The sequence below is a fragment of the Rana temporaria genome, chromosome 12 (assembly GCF_905171775.1).
Source record: "Rana temporaria chromosome 12, aRanTem1.1, whole genome shotgun sequence".
NCBI classification, from domain to species: Eukaryota; Metazoa; Chordata; class Amphibia; order Anura; family Ranidae; genus Rana; species Rana temporaria.
In genome coordinates, this window is record NC_053500.1 from 69,258,795 (window position 1) to 69,279,850 (window position 21,056).

Below are 21,056 nucleotides of genomic sequence, written 5' to 3' on the forward strand. Positions count from 1 at the left end.
ATGTCTCTTTATCCCTGTAATTTTAATTTTCAATAACATTGATCGTGGACGTCCGCCAAGGGGGGGGGGTTTAAAAGGAACTCTATGCGCTCTTTCTATCAAAAGCGGCTGTGAAAAACTCTCTCTTCCAAATAACTTTATGAACCAATTTTCCAAAAACTATAGGATTAGTCCCTTCACACTTTTCTGGAAGTCCCACCAATCTCACATTGTCCCACCGAAGTCTATTTTCTATTTCATCTATTTTTTCATCGAACTTGCACACTTGGTCCTTCATGTTCTTAACCTCTTGTTTTACTGGGTGCAGTTCATCCTCTATTTGGGATAGCCTTCCCTCCGCCTCTGATATCCTTTTGTTTTCTGGAGCTCCTGTCGCACCGAGACCAGCTCCTCTTTAATGCCCTTCATCTGATCACACAATTCCCCCAGTGTCTATTTGCATTCATTAACCACCAATAATACATCCTTTATTGTAGGGATGTCTTCTAAAGAGGAAGCTAATACTGGATCTGTTTCAGCCCTTCTATCCGTGGCAGCTATATTTTTATTGATAGCGTTTTTAGTTACCGCTACAGCCATTTGTCCTCGACTCTTCCAATCTGTTGTTAATTTGGCCTGGGCCTGAGCCTGAGCCGAAGACCCACCTTTTGCCGGGGTTTGGTCTGATGTATGGGCATATTTTTCTAATTTAGCTGCTGCTTGTGACAGCTGGGCCCCCCTTTTCCTTTTCCTTTGCTGATCTTAATGATTGTGGTCCCGACATAGTTGCTTATGAAAACAAAAAACCTTTATTTTTTAATCATGGGGAGAGAACTTAGGGGAGAACTTAAAGGGCTTGATAGACTTAGATTGGGTTGGATCCACCGGCCTCCGTCCTTTCAGCTTGGCGTTGTCTCTCCTCGACTTTTTACCTTTTTCCACCTCTGCCTTCACCACTTGGTGCAATAGCCAATCTCGGGCGTCTCACAATTCCCTGCCCTCTTTGCTTCACTCCTTGCCTTAGCCATACTCCTCCGCCTACTCCTTCAGCTGTATTACTGTATTACTGCATCGCAGACTCAGGTCAGATCGGTGCTTCTGTCACCACCAGAGTGGACTAGCGTTAGCCTTAGCCTGGGGTTTAAACTGAGGGTTTAAACTGCATAATCGGGGCAGGTACTGTGGGAGACACACACCTCACAGCATCTCACATGTCTTCCTTACACCTCACACCTCCAGTCCTCCACACCTGCATCTGGTCACACCCCCCATGGGTCCAATTAACATTAAAGACGGCCCTGCATCTATGGACAGTGCTCTTCCAGGACCAGGGTGTTTCAGATCTGCCACTGGGGAGCCATTAATGATGTAACTCCTGTGCATGCTCTTTGGAATTACTTTGACCAGGCACCTAGCTCCTTTCTCTGAGCCAGGAGTGTACACTGCAGATAAACCCCAGACAATATACACAGAATAAGAAAACTGCCAGTGGCGGCTGGTGCTCAAAATTTTTGGGGGGGCGCAAAGGAAAAAAAAAATTGCAGTCTCACTGTGCCCAAACCCAGCCACTGTTACATGCCATCAAACGCAGCCACTGTTACATGCCATCAAACGCAGCCACTGTGCCATCAATTTGCACCACTGTGCCATGCCATTAAACGCAGTCACTGTGCCATGCCATCAAATGCAGTCACTGTGCCATCAATTCGCACCACTGTGCCATGCCATTAAACGTAGTCACTGTGCCATGCCATCAAATGCAGTCACTGTGCCATCAATTTGCACCACTGTGCCATGCCATTAAACGCAGTCACTGTGCCATCCATTGTCACCACTGTGCCATGCCATTAAACGCAGCCACTGTGCCATCCATTGTCACCACTGTGCCATGCCATTAAACGCAGCCACTGTGCCATCCATTGTCACCACTGTGCCATACATTGTCACCACTGTGCCATGCCATTAAACGCAGCCACTGTGCCATCCATTGTCACCACTGTGCCATCCATTGTCACCACTGTGCCATGCCATTAAACTCAGCCACTGTGCCATACATTGTCACCACTGTGCCATACATTGTTACCACTGTGCCATGCCATTAAACGCAGCCACTGTGCCCTTTAATGGTCGCCGCTGTGCCAATTGTCCCCACTGTGCCCTGTAAATTGCTTTCTCCCCCCCCCCCTGCCCGGAACTTACCTTTACTGGTTTTAGGCATCCACGTCCCACGATGTCTTCTCCCGCCCTCGATGACTGACAGGCGTCTCAGCCAATCAGGTTACCGGTAGCCAGAACCGGCCAACCTGATTGGCTGAGACGCCTGTCATCTTATTCAAGGGGCGTACAGTCTGTGCGCTCCGAGAATAAGAACCCAAGGGCTGTATTTGGAAAGCCTATCAGAGCTGTTGGCTTTGATAGACATTTCCGTACAGCCAACCAGCTGGCGTTATTCAGATGGCCGGACATTGAGCGCCGACCATCTGAATAACAGCGGCAGCGGCGAAAATAACATAGATTCGTGCAATGCATGAATCTATGTTATTTGACTCAGTGGCGGTGAGAGCCAGAGGGGGCAGCGCTCCAGCGCCCTCTATGGACGAACCGCCACTGAAAACTGCTAAGCGCTAGATGAAATTTGCAAAGTCTCTTCTGCCAAAAACTCTACCTACTAGCATTTTTTGTTAGATTTAAGAGTACAGTTCTGCTTTAATATTTGGATTTATTATGGATTAGAGCAGGTACTGCACAGGGGCTTAATGCTATTTGTGTCTATGTCAGTCTGGTTCCTAAGGCACCTCAACTGAGATTACTGATAAGGTGAGCCATTTCTTTATTCTGCTGTTTCCCATTAGGCACTGTAGGGATGTGCTTACAGGCGCCCTTCCTAGAGGGGTGCCTGTCTGTACATGGATGGATCTAAGGGGGTGCTCATCTTCTGTATATTTTTCCCAGATTTATTTTCTCTCAGCTCTTATTGCAAACCTTAGCAGTGTCCAGTCTATATATATGATAAGTATACCCCCTCCCACCAGAGTCCCTCTTACACCCACAGCATCAGTCCGTGTACACCGGAGAGACACACGTGGGAGGGAGAGGGGACCCAGGCAGCAAGTTGTATCTCTTCGCCGATGTCTGCTCTTTGCTGACTTGACTACTGTGCAGCTGGAGGGTTGCAGTGAATCAAGGGGTACCTTCTGAACAGGATAGGTGAGAACCGACCGAGGCTGTACCGGTCTGAATGGCGGGGGGAGATGGGCTCTCCTAGACGTTGTAGGCAGGAGCCATGTGTAAGACCGGGGGAGTGCTGTCAGTGAGTGGTGTGTAGAGGAGAGGGGTGGGGGTGGAGAGACAGGTAAAGGCACCTGCAGAGACATGATTGGGTGAGAGGTAAGGACGCCATGGTGTGTACAGGGTTCATCAGACACAATGTAAACAAAAGTACCTACCTCTGATGTGGGGAAGGGGCCTCCTATGAGATGGTGGCAATGGAGCAGTGTGTCTCAACCTGGGGTGGAGAGGGGGGATTTGTGGGGAGAACTTACACTAGGAGTGGGGATTTGGTAGATCACCGTTCTGTCAGTAGGCAAGGGATGGATCCTGTGTTCCAGCAAAGCAGGGACAATAATTTATGTCTTCCCCTAGAAAAAGAACCCCCCACACTGTAACAAAAAAAAAAGAGAAAACACTGGTTAGACACACATTTAACCCTTTGATCACCCCTGATGTTAACCTCTTCCCTGCCAGTGTCAGAATGACTGCCGCAATATCGCAGTGCCGCTTTAAGTCGCTGATCTCCAAAATTACTTGTAAAAAAAATATATATATCCTATAGTTTGTAGACGTTATAACTTTTGTGCAAACCAATCATTATACGCTTATTGTTTTTTTTTGTTTTTGTTTCTTACCAAAGACATGTAGCAGAATACATATTGGCTGAAATTGATGAAGAAATTAGATTTGTTTTCATTATTTTTTTTTTTATTGAATATGTTTTATAGCTGAAAGTAAGATATGAAAAAAAGGTGTAACTATAGGCCTTCAGTACACAACTCAGCACCAAAAAGGACGTGGATGGCTCGATTGCTGCACCAAAAATTTAGGACCACACTGAGGTCTTCCAAAAATATAAATAGTAGGTAAGATAACACAATTCTTTATAGCTCAATCAAGCCAAAAAGAAAATGAATGGTGAAGCAGCTGTTTAACCACTTCCATACAGGGCATTTTCACCCCCTTCCTGCCCAGACCAATTTTTAGTTTTCAGCGCTGTCGCACTTTGAATGACAATTGCACGGTCGTGCGACGTGGCTCCCAAACAAAATTGTCACCCTTTTTTTCCCACAAATGGAGCTTTCTTTTGGTGGTATTTGATCACCTCTGCGGTTTTTATTTTTTGCGCTATAAACAAAAGAAGAGCGACAATTTTGAAAAAAAACACAATGGGCCAGATTCAGAAAGAACTGCGGCGGCGTAACGTATCGTCTTTAAGTTACACCGCTGCAAGTTTTCCTCGTAAGTGCTTGATTCACAAAGCACTTGAGTATAAACTTGCGGCGGAGTAACGTAAAGACGTCCGGCGCAAGCCCGTCTAATTCAAATGGGGCGTGTACCATTTAAATTAGGCGCGCTCCCGCACCGGACGTACTGCGCATGCTCCGTTTTAAAATTCCCGCCGTGCTTTGCGCGAAGTGACATCATTTTTTTGAACGGCGACGTGCATAACGTACTTTCGTATTCCCGGACGTCTTACGCAAAAAAAAAAAAAATTGAAATTCGACCCGGGAACTTTAACATGGCTTGTCTAAAGTTAAGCCATGTTGAAGCAGGCTTAACTTTGCGATGGGAAAAAACGACTAGCGACGACGTAACGAACGCGAAAACCTTCGTGGATCGCCGTAAAAGCTCATTTGCATACCCGACGCTGGAAAACGACGCAAACTCCACCCAGCGGCGGCCGAAGTATTGCATCCTAAGATCCGACGGTGTAAGTCAATTACACCTGTCGGATCTTAGGGCTATCTATGCGTAACTGATTCTATGAATCAGCCGTCGTATCTCTTCTGTGAATCTGGCCCAATATCTTTAACTTTTTGATTTAATAAATATCATAATTTTTTTTAAAAAAACGTTTTTTTTCCTCAGTTTAGAACGATACGTACAGTATTCTACATATTTTTGGTAAAAAAAAAAAAAACGCAATAAGCGTATTTGATCGGTGTGCGCAAAAGTTCTAGTGTCTACTAAATAGGAAATAGAATTATGGCATTTTTTTAAAATTTATTTTTTTACTAGTAATGGCGGCGATCTGCGATTTTTTTTTTTTTTTATTGTGACTGACATTGCGGCGGACATATCGGACACTTTTGACACATTTTTGGGGCAATTCACATTTACACAGCGATTAGTGCTATAAAATGCACTGGCCCAGATTCAGGTAGAATTGCACTATATTTGCGCGGGCACAGGGCAACGATTTTGCCCTGCGCCCACGCAAATATTTTGCACTGCCCTCGATTCACGGAGCAGTAGCTCCATGAATTGCGAGGGCGCGCCGGCAAAATTGCCCGGCGTAAGCGCACGCAATGTAAATGATCCCGCCGGGAATCATTTAAATTAGGCGCGCTCCCGCGCGGAGCGTACAGCGCATGCTCCGTCGGGAAACGTACCCGACGTGCATTGCGGCAAATGACGTCGCAAGGACGTCATTTGCTTCAAAGTGAACGTGAATAGCGTCCAGCGCCATTCACAAATCACTTACGCAAACACCGTGAAATTCAAATTTCACGGCGCGGGAGCCGCGGCTATACTGTAGCATTGGCTGCCCCTGCTATTAGAAAGGGCAGCCTTGCGCTAAAGTTTCCGTATGGAAACTCCGTACCTGGCTTGCGCGGGGCCCGCGCAAGTTTGTGAATCAGTTGGTAGTATGCAATTTGCATACTACACGCTGATCACAATGGGAGCGCCCCCTAGCGGCACACGCAAGAATGCAGCCTAAAATCTGCGAGGCATAAGAGCCTTATGCCGCGCAGATTTTAGGCTGCAGTCGGTGTAACGAGGTTCCTGAATCAGGAGCACTCGTTACACCGGAGCAAGTAAGCAATTGCGCCGTGTAACTTATGGTTACACGGGCGCAATTGCTTCTTGAATCTGGGCCAATGATTACTGTGTAAATGTGACTGGCAGAGAAGTGGTTAACACTAGGGAGCGCTGAAGGGGTTAAATATGTTCCCTAAAGTGTGTTCTAACTGTAGGGGAGGGGGACTCACAAGGGGAGGAGATCGATGTGTTTTCCTCTGTACTGGGAACACACATCGGTCTCCTCACCGCTGACAGGACATGGATCTGTGTGTTTACACACACAGATCCATGGTCCTGCCGTGATTGCGGGTAATCGCGGGTGCCCGGCGGACATCGCGGCCGCCGGGCACGCGCACCGGGACTCGAGGAATGCGGCGGGCGTGCGCCCTAGCGGCCGGAAAAGACAGGATGTCATATGACGTCCAGTCTGAAAGACGAAAGGTCCCCACCGACGTCATTTTACTATGGCTCGGTGGGGAAGTGGTTAAAACAAACAAGATATGGAACAATAATCAAACAACTAAAAATCAGATAAAACTGTCTCAGTCATAGACTATAAACAGCGCTAATGAATGAGTGACAATCAGGGCTTTTTTTCAGGGGGAACTTGGGGGAACTCAGTTCCACCACCTTTGGCTCAGACTCTTTGGTGCCTGCTCACCACAATCACTTGTAAACACAGAAGTCTGTTTTTTGTGTTTACAAGTGACAGCTCTGCACTCTGTGTGTAACCCCCTGAACTCTGCACTCTGTATGTAATGCAATCCTGGTATTTAATGCCCCCTTTAAGACCTTTCTACTGTTTGTGAAATCTGAATGGGGTCGTGGTTGAGTTCCTGCACCTATTTTCTGAGAAAAAAAGCTCTGGTGACAATAATAAGTAAAAAGTAATTAAGTAATAAGTAAAACGTTTTTGACAGAAAGAACACGCAGAGTCCTTCAGACAGTGTCCAGAAGGAGATCCTACAGTAATACCAGTGTGCACCTTCCACCGAATTCCTTAGATCCACCACGAGTGAACACACTCCCCATAGGGGTTCAAACTCACCAAAACAAATATTTAACCAAGCCTTTCAACAAAAAGTATTCGTCAAAGAAACACTGCGGTCTGCATCAGTCAAGGAGATATTGGATGTAATGGGCCTCAGATAGAATAAACAAACAGAAGAAAGCGCTCATAGCGTAATCTCGTTTATTTATAAAAGAAACCTTATTAACACCAAGTCACCCTCATACATTATACGTACATTGCAAACAATCAAAATAAGCATAGAAGTGTAAATGGCACTGCACCGTATCCGGCGATCAGCGTATCACGCTGGAACCATAGGCTGGATGGCAGGTTACTTCCTTGTTCCTGGTTCCGCTCAGTGGAGCGCACACATAATTTCCGGCGTGTCGTGTGGGTCACTGACTGACACGTTTCGTCATTGGCTGACTTCAACAGAGGGCGTGAAAGTAAGATATAGGGGCAGATCCACAAAAGGATTACGCCGGTGTATCTACTGATACGCCGGCGTAATTTTAAATTTCCCACGTCGTATCTTTGTGTTGTATCCGCAAAACAAGATACGACGGCATCTGGGATCGATCCGACAGGCGTACGTCTTAGTACGCCGTCGGATCTAAGCTGCAATTTTTCGGCGGCCGCTAGGTGGCGTTCCCGTCGAAATCCACGTCAAGTATGCAAATTAGCTAGTTACAGCGATCCAAGAATGTACGTCGGCCCGGCGCATTTTTTTACGTAGTTTTCGTTCTGCTTTTTCCGGCGTATAGTTAAAGGTGCTATATGGTGGCGTACTCAATGTTAAGTATGGCCGTTGTTCCCGCATACAATTTTGAATTTTTTTACATCGTTTGCGTAAGTCGTTCGCGAATAGGAATTTGCGTAGAATGACGTCATCGTCGCAAGCATTGGCTTTTTTCCGGTTAAATTTCGAGCATGCGCACTGGGATACCCCCAGGGACGGCGCATTCGCAGTTAAAAAAAAACGTTGTTTACGTCGGGTCACGACGTATTTACATAAAACACGTCCCCATTACATTCATTTGAATTCCGCGCCCTTACGCCGCAAGAGATACACTACGCCGCCGTAACTTACGGCGCAAATTCGTTGAGGATTCGAAACAAAAAAAAGTAAGTTACAGTGGCGTAGTGTATCTTAGATACGCTACGCCCGGCGCAATAATGCGCCGTTATACGTGGATCTACCCCATATTGTTTTTTTTCCTTTAAATTGTCTGTCTTTTTTTTGTTTATAGTGCAAAAAATCAAAACAGCAGAGGTGATCGAATACCACCAAAAGCTCTATTTGTGGCAAAAAAAACCATAAATTAAATTGAGGTACAGCGTCGCACGGCTGCGCAATACTCAGTTTAAGTAAAGCACTGCAATATCGCAAAAAATAGCCTGTTCAGGAACGCAAGTGCTAAAGTTTTCTATTTATTTTATTTTTTTCATATTAAGACGTGCAGATGTAGATATTTTTCTATATTTGAATTGATTATATGGAATGATATATTATCTCTTATCTCCTTGATTCATAAACCCCTTTTCAGACCTGTGTTTTACTGTGACTTTGCTTTCAGATGTAAAAATATTTGCATACAGTTTGAGGAAATCATCTAAAACCAAAAGTATGTGACCTAGAAATGATAAAAGGGTGAGATTGTACAAGATTTGAAAATAGGACGTTTACTATAACAATCTGTCAGGATGTCTGTCGTAAGATGGAGCAGATAGGTTTGTTATATATCTACACCACAAGCAACTGTGACCAGATAGAGACCATACAGAGGTCTTTGAACTGTAAAAAAAAAAAAAAAAATTCTTTGTAAGCCTTATGAAAGAAAGGAGCAGAAGTTTATCGATAGGATATTTGTTCTGTGGAAATAACATTTCCTTAGTATTCTGCTTACAGCCTATAAAATCTTTCATAATACAGCTGAATCTTGTATGAGTCATTTGTACTATATAATGGGGAATGCTGGCTGGAGACTTACAGTAGCCCAACCTGCTGACTAATGTTCTGTGTTCAGATAATACTCATTTCCTCCACATGGTTACACACTGTTCTAACGTACTGTATAGTTTACAATGGCAAAACATTGAAGTCAACCTGTCATTTTTCACATTCAGAAAAACATACTTAAAGTGTTTGTTAACACAAAAAAATTAAATAAAATAAAAGATCTTGTTCCCTTAACCACTTCTGCCCTAGAAGATTTTACCCCCCTTCCTGACCAGAGCACTTTTTACAATTTGGCACTGCGTCAATTTAACTGACAATTGCGCAGTCAGGCAAAGCTGTAACAAAATTTGCATCTTTTTTTCCCCTACAAATAGAATTTTCTTTTGGCGGTATTTGACCACCTCTGCATTTTTTTTTTTTTTGTGTATAAACAAAGAAAGTGCAACAATTTTGAAAAAAAAACCCGATATTGATTGGTTTGTGCAAAAGTTAGATTTATGGCATCTTTTCTATTATATATTTTTTTACTAGTGATAGCGGCAATCTGCGATTTTTAGTGGGACTGCGACATTTCGGTGGACAGATCGGACACTTTTGACACTATTTTGGGACCAGTGACATTTATACAGCAATAAAAGCTATAAATAGCCACTGATTACTGTATAAATGTCACTGGCAGGGAAAGGGTTAACACTAGGGGCAATAAAGGGGTTACGTGTGTCCTAGGGAGGTGTTTTTACCTGTGGGGGGGGTGTACTGACTGGGAGTAGAGAGACATCGCTGTTTCTAATCACTAGAAACAACAGATCTCTCTCCTCTCCCTGACAGAATGGGGGACCTGTCTGTTTACATTGACAAATCCCCCATTCTCTCTCTCTTAGGAGCGATTGCGGGTGCCCAGCGGACATCGCGGCCACCTGGCATGTGCATCAGCTCCTATGTCATGCGGTGTCAGGGCACGCAAGCCTGCTAAGTCTATTTAAAGGGCTGACATACAGCTACAGTGATTTGCCCAGGAGAGCCAACCTGCCGCCGTATAATGACGGCGGCAGGTCGGCCAGTGGTTAAAGAGTAACTCCACTTTCGTGGGGAAAAAAATAGCAAATAAAGAAAAAATAATATAGCATATACAATCGACATGGAAAGTTGGCTGTACGCAGAGCACACAGCCAAATCTCCTGTGCTAATAAGCACACATTTCATCTAATGATATAATGCATCTTACCAATCATTCAATTTCCCGTTCATCCAAGTAAAAAGACATCACAATCCTTAAAGGAGTTGTAAAGGAAAACATTTTTTTTGCTGAAATTACTGTTTACAGGGTATAGAGACATAATAGTTAACTGATTCCTTTTAAAAATGATTAAAAATAGATAAAAATCAATCATTTAATGTACCTACAGTTTCAGTTTCAGTTTTTGCATGCTGTTTCCTGGTTCTGCGATGTACAGAGACTCAGAGCCAATAGAGGGCAGTGATGGTTTGTAAAACGAAACTGATTGGTGTTGAGGGGTTTTAGACACACAGTAATCACACCTCCTTGATTAGTGACCACAGAGAGAACGCTCCCATGACTTTTTTTCATCAGGAAACAGACAACCAGGAAGTGTTCAGAACAGAGAAGGATTACAGCAACATCAGAGCAAAAACGAACAATGGGGACATAAAACCAGGATTGCAGTAAGGTAAATGAAGCTATTTAGCTAAAAAAAAATGTTGGGGGGCGTGGTCTAGCGCGCAAAGGAGGTGGCAGCTTAACTTGAGAGCTCCGTCGGCACCGCGGCCCTAACCCGTCTCTCTGCACGGAGATCACCCGAGGATGAGCAAACAAGGTCGCCACCCTCACCACACCCGTTCCAGGCGACCATCGGCTGCTAATACAGGGCGGAACATCTCGGATCTGTTCCGAAATCAAGCCGCGGTATTGAAGCTCACAGCAGGGGGCAAGATGGCGCCGGTCCACGCTGATGAAGAATACAGCGAGGACTCCCAATCGGCTACAGAGGACAATGGCAGGAAAAGCACTAGGGCCGATCACCCGCTCACGTATTCAGATATGTCTGGCTTCGCTGCAGATATCAAGGCCTCCTTCTCTGCCGCAATCACGGACTTAAAAACAAGCCTCATTGTCTTGCAGGAGAAGATGGCTACCGCAGAAACGGAAGGAAGGCACAGGGACAGAGCAATCCAGAGGCTCGACAGGGTCGTTACCACACAATCACTCCACTTCATCGAGGTAAGCAGACACCTGGAAGACCTCGACAATAGGGGGAGGAGGAACAATATTAGGGTACGTGGCATACCAGAATCGGTTGACACAGACCAAATAGTGCCCGTTCTCCAGAGGGTTTTCAATAGCCTCCTTGAGCGGCCCGAGGACTCGGCAATCGACTTTGTAAGAGCACACAGGGCGCTCAGAGCCAGAGGCCCAGACACACAGCCACCCCGGGATATAATCTGCTGCATGCAAAACTTTGGCCTAAAGGAGGAGATAATGCAGAAGGCCCGCAGGAATGAACACATCGTGTTCAACGGGGAAAACATCAAGCTGTTCCAAGACCTCTCCCAGATAACTCTCAAGAACCGCAGGGCCCTGCGACCTTTATTAGACAAGCTAAGGGAGAGGGATCTACGTTACACTTGGCGCTTCCCCTTCGCCCTGCTGGTCACTCATGGAGGCAGACAGCATACACTCTGCACCCCTATCGACCTCCCCGAATTCTGTGATGCACTGCAGCTGGGACGGGTGGAATTACCAGATTGGTACCATGAATACGCTATACCGCCCAGAGAGAGGAGCCCGACGAGATCCCCCCTGACAACGCCAGAGAAACGAAAATAGTAAAAAAATCAGCGCAATATACAGGTAAAACGGAATCAGCAGCTATGCACTAGGATTCAATTTATAAATTCCTTAAGAGTCAATGTAAAGTAGATAGTGCAGCGCTAGAGGAAAAGTCCAAATAAAGATCATCCAGGTGATTCTCTTATAAGTGACTGACAATATGAGGCATGCAGGTGATATAGCGTGGGTTAGCAGGAGACCTCCACCAATAGTAACAATGGCCGCTCACCTCATTGATAATAAAAAATCGCTTTCCCATAAGGGTCAATCCCAGGCATGTAACAGCATAATCCAAGCAGGAAAGGAATACATCTCAGGTAATATCAGCATGGATGGCAGATCTCAAGTAATATCAGCATGGATAGCAGCCATGGAATCCGATGTAAGAAAAACAAAACATAGTGTTTCTCCGCAATAACCAATATAACATTTAATAGTGAAAATACACTTACATAAAAAGCACTATATCCAGTGCTAGGAATCAAATGCAAACAAAAACGCACAGCGTGGTCCGATAGATGGCAGCGGGTGACGTCACGTACTTCCCTACCGAACGTTGCGTCCCAAGGGCGGGACTTCTTCAGCGGATGTAGGGGAGAGGAAACGTGCACCCAGTTATATACATGTATGTTGCTATGGAAAGTAAGTAGCTACAATGCAGCATATGGACCAAAAAGGTCTCTAGCTACAGGGCAATGTGTGGGACAAAAAGCTCACTGGCTACGGATCAGCATGCAGGACAAAAAGCACCGCAAAAAAACAGAAAGCAAATCACTTACTGCGGCGATCATACCTATTCAAATCTGTCAGCAGAAATATGCAAGGGGAGAGTGAATATTACTTAAAAGCCCCGGAATACATATGTTTAGCAACGACAAAAGAAAAAATATAAAAATATATAAATATACAAAAGTCCCATTTAGACAAAATGGAAGATAGAAAAAACAGGGCTGCATAATCATGCAGACCAGTACAACACATGAGGTCAACCGCTGCAACCATCGGACAAGCAAAAACATAACATTAAAACAATGTAAATACAAATATTAATTATGAACAATGTTAAAAATATTTTGTTTAAAAAAATATATGTATCTGAAAACGCATGTCAACGATCGGATAAAAACAATTGACATCAAAGTCCACATTAAAACAATGTAAATACAAATATTAATTATGGACAATGTTAAAAATATTTTCTTGAAAAAATATATGTATCTGAAAACGCATGTCAACGATCGGATATAAAACAATTAACATCAAAGTCCACATTTAACCCGTCAGGACAAAGAACATGGGTCTCATGAATCCAATAAGATTCTTTCTTGCTCAATTGTCGGATAAAATTACCCCCCCTCCAATGACGATTAACCTTTTCAATTCCCCAAAAACGCAATCCTTTTGGATTTTTATGATGGAAATCCCTAAAATGGCGGGATACATTGTGTGTGGTTTTCCCTTGTTTGATGTTATTAACATGTTCGGCTAAACGTACATGTAGGGGTCTGGAGGTTCTACCTATGTATTGCAGGCCGCAATCACATTCCAACATATAGACAACACCTACGGTGTCACAAGTGATGAGCTGTTTAATATCATATTCTTTATCAGTGGCAGATGCCACAAATTTTTTCCTCTTTTTAATGTTCACTTTGGAATGTTTGCATGGAACACAACGTCCACACGCATAGAAACCTCCCAGGAATTTGAACATTCTATTATCTGAAATGACCGGGGGATCGAGCACACTAGGTGCTAATCGATCCCTAAGAGTGGGAGCTTTCTTGTATACAAATTGGGGTTTTGCTGGTAATGCAGGTCCCAATATTTTGTCCTGTTTCAAGATAGACCAATTTTTTGAGATGATCCGTTCAAATTTTTTATGTTGGACATTATAGTCCAAGATAATTCTAAAATTGTGTTTATCATTGGGGGGAAGGCTGACATTAGCCACACGATCGGACACTAAAACAGTTCTATCTAATTGCTGAACCTGTCCAATTTCCCTCTCAAGGTGGTCTTGGTTGTACCCTTTTTGCACAAATCTATCAGCCAAAACACGAGATTGGTCAACAAAGTCAGACTCAGTGGTGCAATTACGGCGTAATCTAATAAATTGCCCTTTGGGGATATTACATAACCAAGATTTGTGATGGCAACTTCCCAATGGTATGTATGCATTCCGGTCTGTAGGTTTGAAATAATTGGTGAGTTTAAAATGGTCCGTATTTTTGACTATGGTCAAATCTAAAAAGACAATTTTTTCATAGTCAATGGTCCATGTGAGTGTAATATTTTTGTTGTTATTATTGAGACCACTGATGAAGGTATCCAATGAGGACCTCTCACCATTCCAAATGATGATGAGGTCATCGATATAACGACGGTAACAGACTAACTCAGGGGGGCGATGTTGGAAAATCGCCTCTTCCTCCCAGTGGGCCATGAAAATATTGGCCACACTGGGAGCAAAACGAGCGCCCATGGCAACTCCCCTTGTCTGCAGCAAATAGTCTCCATTATACCAGAAATAATTTCTGGATAAGCAGAAATCCAAACAGCCCAAAAGGAATTCTTGGTGTCTCCCTGATAGTGTTGATGTGGAAAGGGCCCATTCAACAGACGCCATAGCGTCACTGTGTCCTATAATAGTATAAAGCGAACTGACGTCCGCAGTGACTAATATACTATTAGTGGAACAACCAAGAGATTCCAATATTTGGATAATATGCTTAGTGTCTTTCAGAAAAGCAGGGGTTTTAACCACTAAAGGTTGCAAAAACGAATCTATATATTGGCCCAATCTGGCCGATACCGAGTCGATCCCATTGACAATGGGCCTCCCAGGCGGATGGGTACTATTTTTGTGGATCTTTGGCAAGAAATAAATAATGGGGGTTCTACAAAACAAGGGATCGAGATACAACGCCTCTTTTTTAGTAAGAATCTTTTGATCCCTCCCATCTTCAATGATATGATGAAGTTCATCCTTGAAATCAAACATAGGATCTTTAGACAATACCCTATAGGTATCACTATCAGAAAGAAGATTACTCATTTCAAGTTGATAATAGTTTTTACTGAGGACAACGAGACCCCCCCCCTTTGTCCGCAGGGCGGATAACGATGTCTTTCCTTTTTGCCAAGGATTCAATACCCCTTTTAATGTATTGAGGATCCAATACCTTTTTTACCTTCAATGCTTCCAAGTCATTTACAACCATGTTCTTAAAAACATCCAAAAACTTGTTCTCTTTATTAAGAGGGTTAAAAGTGGACTTATTACGCAAACCTGAGTGATAGGAATTAGCAATAGGTGCCGCTGTACTAGTGGGCTTAGACAGGAAATACTTTTTCATGTTAAGTGTCCTGATGTACTTTTGCAGGCTAATGTACGTTTGAAACTTATTCAAATTCTTAGTGGGGGCAAATTTAAGACCTCTATCAAGGACTTTCAATTCGTCCTCATCCAGAGGAACCCCACTAAGGTTATATATCCCTGCTCCAACTATGGTCTGGGTTTTTTGTAGGCGCCTGCCCCCTCTCCTTCCTCTCTTTCTTTTCTCTTTCTGGGAGTTCCAATATTCGGAGGGATGGGAGGTGGTGGATGTCTCCACCAATCCCCTGGTGGGGGATACTGGTAGTGGGGGTCTAATTGGTGTCCCTGGCGTGACCCTAAAAAATCCCCCTCTGCATAAGAGTGATGATTAGCCAAAGGAGTGAATCTGTTATAGGTGGAGATAGGATGGGATCTCGTGACATGAGAAGAATCCCTATAACGCCAGAGAAACAACTCTCCAAGAGGCAGAAACCAACCCGCCAGGAAGGTCACCCACTGGGATCCCCAGGCATCCGCGCCCACCCCTCCAGGAACCTGATGGAAGCGTGAACCTCTTACTCCAGCATTGCCCCATCTGTTTACAGCAAGCCGTTATTTTTGGGTCGTTAGCGCCTTGTTTGCGCACTGCACAGTTGGCATTTCGCCCTTTCCCCATGTTTGATTCGCAGGACCCCTAGCCCGCATCGATGGACGCGGCTGCCTGGTCACGTGGCTACAAAGCGCGCCATGATTGTATTGTCGCTGCCAAGCTGCACGGGTCAGACACGCCAGTTACCGGAGCGTCATCGCCTACCAGCTGGTAACCATTCCTACGCCTTTCACTTTGTGTTATGCCCCCCCTTTCGTCCCTCCCGTATACAACACTCGCCCCACAGGAGGCTAATTGAGCTGCTATGCGGCCCACCCTGACTGAGTGTGCTTCTGCACGTAAAACATCCCCTACATTGCTGTGGTTACATGCACTAGCTATACCAGCTTGTCGGCTCACTTGTTGTGGACACATGGGGAGGAGGGGGGGGCGGTTTTCCACATATACAGGGCTGGATGATGGATACACACTCGAGCACCTCCGCTTCGATTGTGCTTGTTTTTGGGCACAGACTGTGGGCTAGGACAACAGCCTAAGGGGAACATGCAGTCGTATACCTGAAATGTTTGCTATTAACCCAACCTTTTTGCTTATCCATATATGGTTGTTTTATTATACACTTCTTGCTGTTAAACTGTTATAGATTCCACGTGTTTCGCACGAGGGGTGGCGATTAGAATCTAGACGCTCATTGGCGCAGAGACCGATTGCCCCCTTTGGCGACCTTCTTTCTTTCTGAAAGACTAAGTAAACACAAACTTTTTGACTATTTGCTATATTGATCCTACCGTTGCAGAGTAGACTCTTTAGCATAAAATTTGCCTTCTGAAAGGGCCGTTGCCCGACCACTCTCGAATCTAGTTTTACACCTTCTGTGTTGACTGTGTGCACGAGACACAGATACGTGTGCCGTCTGTTTGGCGCGCACTCCGCGTTCTCCCATAGGGCACGGTGTTGGGCCTCAGGGCTCAACTCGGTGCGCTAATTTGAGTTCTCCGGGATGTTATAAACGTTTGGGAGAAGTGATCCTCAAACTCTCCTTGTCTCTCTTTTCCTACACTCTACTGCCTATATCCCCACCCCCTTTACCTATCGCCTCACCTCAGATAAATTGATTTATAACTACCCACCTTTTTGATATCCTCCCCCCTCCCCTCCTGAAAAGTAGCTGGTGGATTAAGCACTCAGTATATTGGCAGGTTATTTAGGACCTTCTCTTAGTGCGGGGGTTCCCTTCTTTCTGTGATCAGCTATGGCTTACTCAGGTCTCGGGCGCAGCCCTTCTGTGATTTCTCACAATGTACGAGGTTTGAACATCCCTGAGAGACGCTCTGCATTGCTGAGGGAACTCCGAAGGAGCAGGCCCGACTTCGTCTTCCTACAGGAGACACATTTTAGGACAGGTCAGATCCCAAAACTCACTAACTCATATTTTACAGAGGCCCATCACGCTACCAATGATGTTTCCAAGACTAAAGGGACAACCATTTTAGTCAGCAAGACCGCGTCCTTCGAGCTAACAGACAAGCTAGTCGACCCAGGGGGCAGGTTCATATTTCTTAAGGGAAAATGTGGGGAGACCCCAATTACATTAGCCAACGCTTATTTCCCAAACACGTCACACCTGACCTTCTGCCAGAAACTGGTCAGGGAATTGAAGGGATTCAGCTCCGGACGTCTGATCCTCGGAGGGGATTTCAACGTCCCCTTGAATCCCCTTTCAGACACCTCAGCTGGAAAGACGTGTATCACCTACAGAATCCTGAAAAGGATCAAAACACTCCTACACTCCCTCAACTTAATTGATACTTGGCGCTTTTTGCACCCAGATGACACAGACTTCACCTTCTACTCCAATCCGCATAATCGATACTCCAGGATCGATTACCTGTTTATTTCACAACAGGACCTACATGCAATAACAGGTGCACACATAGGGACCCAGAGCCTCTCAGACCACGCACCAATTTCTCTCACTTGGAATCCTGGGGTAACCCAGACTAGATCCCCAATGTGGAGACTGAATGCCTCTTTACTGACAGATCCGACCTTACTTCCTGAGCTCAATTCGGCCCTTTTCGAATATTTCAAACACAATGCCACCCCGGACGCAGACCCCTTAATGGTATGGGAAGCCCACAAATGTACAATCAGGGGGGAACTAATCAGGATGGGTTCTAAAAAAAAAAAGGGAGAGGGAGGGAGAGATCTCTAGGCTACTACATCAGATTCGTCTGTTGGAGGCTCAGCATAAGCAATCCCTATCTACCCAATCGGCGACTTCATTGTTGGAGTCAAGGAGAGCCCTGAGACAGATTATAGACTCAAGGACAAAGAGGTTCCTGTTTTTCCAAAGAAAGCTCTATTATGAACAAGGAGATAAGCCCGGTAGCCTACTGGCCAGGGCCTTGAAGGGGCCAACCTCCCATTGCAACATAGCGGGCATACAGAACAAAACTGGTAGGATAGACAGGGAAACAAACAAAATTGCGCAACACTTCCAAGAATTTTACACCAACCTATATAATCTACCGACACACCAAACGCCCCATGGGTCCAAGGAGTCTAAATCGCAGGCCATTAAAGACTATCTAACTGAGTCAGCTTTACCCTCACTCTCCCCAGAAGATGCCTCTTTACTGGAAAAAGACATTGACGCCTCTGAGTTACGGTCCGCAATTAAAGACCTGAAAACGGGCAAAAGCCCCGGACCTGACGGGTTTAGTGCCATATATTTTAAGACATTCACAGACATCCTTATCGCCCCTCTCAAAGATGCCCTGAACTCATTATCCACTCATAGGGAGGTGCCACCTGATTTCTTATCGGCCTATATCACAGTACTGCCCAAACCGGGCAAAGACCCACTACACTGTGCAAGCTATAGGCCGATATCCCTGCTAAACCTAGACGTCAAGCTGATGGCGAAGATTGTCGCCAACAGATTGAGACCCCTACTACACAAACTGATAGGCCCATGCCAGGCTGGATTCATGCCAGGCAGGGAGGCCAGAGACAATGTGACCAAATCCCTGAACCTCATTCACGCAGCCCGTGAACGAAAGATCGAGGGCTTTCTCCTGTCGACGGACGCGGAGAAGGCCTTCGATCGAGTAGACTGGGACTTCATGTTGGAGGCCTGTCGACATGTGGGCCTTGGCTCACAGATGATGGCCTGGATCTCAGCGCTGTACAAGAATCCCTCAGCCAAACTTAAAGTCAATGGCTCACTCTCAAATACTGTAAGCATCAACAACGGGACTAGGCAGGGGTGCCCTTTGTCACCCTTACTTTTTATAATCTCACTGGAACCCTTCATCAGACGGGTTCTGGCAAATACTGCCATTAGGGGTTTTCAGCTGGATGGTAGGGAGTTTAAGGTCGCGGCTTATGCCGACGACCTTTTATTTTTTCTATCAGATCCACATGTAACATTACCATCACTCCTGAGGGAATTCTCGCTGTATGGTAAACTAGCGAATCTCAAAATCAATTATTCCAAATCTGAAGCTTTAAACATTACATTGTCGGAGGCAACCCTGAAGTTGGCACAAAACAACAATCCCTTCACATGGCAGACCTCTGCCATAAAATACCTTGGTGTTTGGCTAACCCCCAGGCTTCAGTCAATCTTTGAGAGGAATTTTCCTCCTCTCTTTAAAAGCATTGAACAAGACCTGAAGACTTGGCACCCTGGTCATTTTTCATGGTTTGGCAGGGCTGCCATTTGCAAGATGACGGTCCTTCCCAAGGTGTTGTACCTGATCAGGGCCCTGCCGGTCAAGATACCTGCCAGCTTTTTCAAAAACCTCCACTCCATCCAGATGAAATTTATTTGGGCACATAAACCCCCCCGCATAAAATCGAACCTACTGACTAAATCCAAGGCGCAGGGAGGACTGGGTATCCCAGACTTTAAGGCCTATTATCATGCCTCCCATATTGGTAGAATTATAGATTGGCACTGCCACTCCGCCAGCAAAGACTGGGTAGAGATTGAGTCTCGCCTCATTTCCATCCCCTTGCAATATTCACCTTGGATGTCTAGGACCTCCTACCCACAGTCGTTGCATTCACATCCGCTGGTAAGCACTACACTTAACATCTTCCACCAATTGACTAAGCACACCAAATTCTCATCCCCCTTGAGCCCTCTCACACCATTGCTGAACAACCCAGGGTTCCCACCAGGAATGGAGAACGGATTCCTGAGATCTGACAGCACTAAGGCCCCCCTTCTCGCACGACACTGCTTTAACAAACGTTTGATGAAAGATCTGACACAATTCAGGACAGACAATGCTATCCCTCTCCTACCCTGGTGGTCATATCTTCAAATCCGCAGCTTTGTTACTAAACCGGCCCACGAAATGCACTTGACCAGAGACCTTACTGAACTAGAAAGGGTATGTGACAGGGGGGAACAGGTCCCCAGATCAACCTCAATGGCATATTCATGGCTACAAGACGTGACAAACACTGGCCCGAGTAGACACAGGGAGAAATGGTCGGAGAGCCTGGGTACCCAGATCACAGAAACCCAATGGTCCAGAGCATGCATATTGTCCCACAAGTGCTCACTCAGCACTAGAATACAAGAGACAGCTTACAAACTCTTAACGCAATGGTACGCCACGCCGGAAAAAGTTAACAGATGGTTCCCCCAGTCCTCAGACAGGTGCTGGAGATGCCATGGGGAGAAGGGAACCCTATTGCACATTTGGTGGCAATGCGACATGATAAAACCTTATTGGCTTGAGGTCAGAGAAATAGTGAGGCGGATCACGGAGACCAAGCTTTCTCTAGACGCAGCATGCTGTTTGTTGCATATCTCACACCTCTCCCTGGGATCCTATAAAAAGTCCCTCTCGAGACACTTGCTAAATGCGGCCAAATCACTGGTCCCTTTACACTGGAAGTCTACAAAGGTCCCCACGGTGTCAGATTGGTTGCGCAAAGTGATTGACACATGTGAGATGGAGGATACCTCAGCCCAATCAACTGAAAACGTGGAAAGATATCACGAGATGTGGTCTCCTTGGTTCGCCTTCAGATATTCCAAAGAGTGTGAAACCCTTTTGAGGAATTGAAAGTGGGATTGGTGGGAACACCCACCCACACCTGTATACAGAAAGCCACTTGACCTGCACCAATCTTATGCCTAGATACCCTGGATGTCTTGTCTCTTAGCCCATTGATTCACCCAACATTGTGACCCCTGCGATTTCGTGAATTGTAACCACTACATGA